Raw genomic sequence first — 323 nt, 5'->3', positions numbered from 1 at the left:
CCGAATATGAGCCAGGACTATACTGAAAGTACTTCCGGGGACGAGAGGAACGTAAAACCTTAGCCAGTAAACAAGAACCCATGAGAAAAAGAAGTTCTTTTCTCACCTTCCCACCCCGGCAACTCCTCGGTTAAAAACTCGGGTCTTGGAACCGCGGAGGAATATCTGAACTTCAGTCGCAATCTGCGCCGGCGCGGCTGACCGCTCCCCTTCTGCGCCTGCGCCGCTCCAGCCAGTGAGGGGCTCTCCAGTCGAGGGTGGAGCCACGGGTCGCGCTTTAGGATTGGGCGGTGAGAGCCAAAACGCACGGCGCGGAAATGACG

The sequence above is a fragment of the Camelus ferus genome, chromosome 30 (genome assembly GCF_009834535.1).
Source record: "Camelus ferus isolate YT-003-E chromosome 30, BCGSAC_Cfer_1.0, whole genome shotgun sequence".
Taxonomy (NCBI): Eukaryota; Metazoa; Chordata; class Mammalia; order Artiodactyla; family Camelidae; genus Camelus; species Camelus ferus.
The sequence above is the reverse complement of the archived record's forward strand: the minus strand, read 5'-3'. Positions refer to the sequence as shown.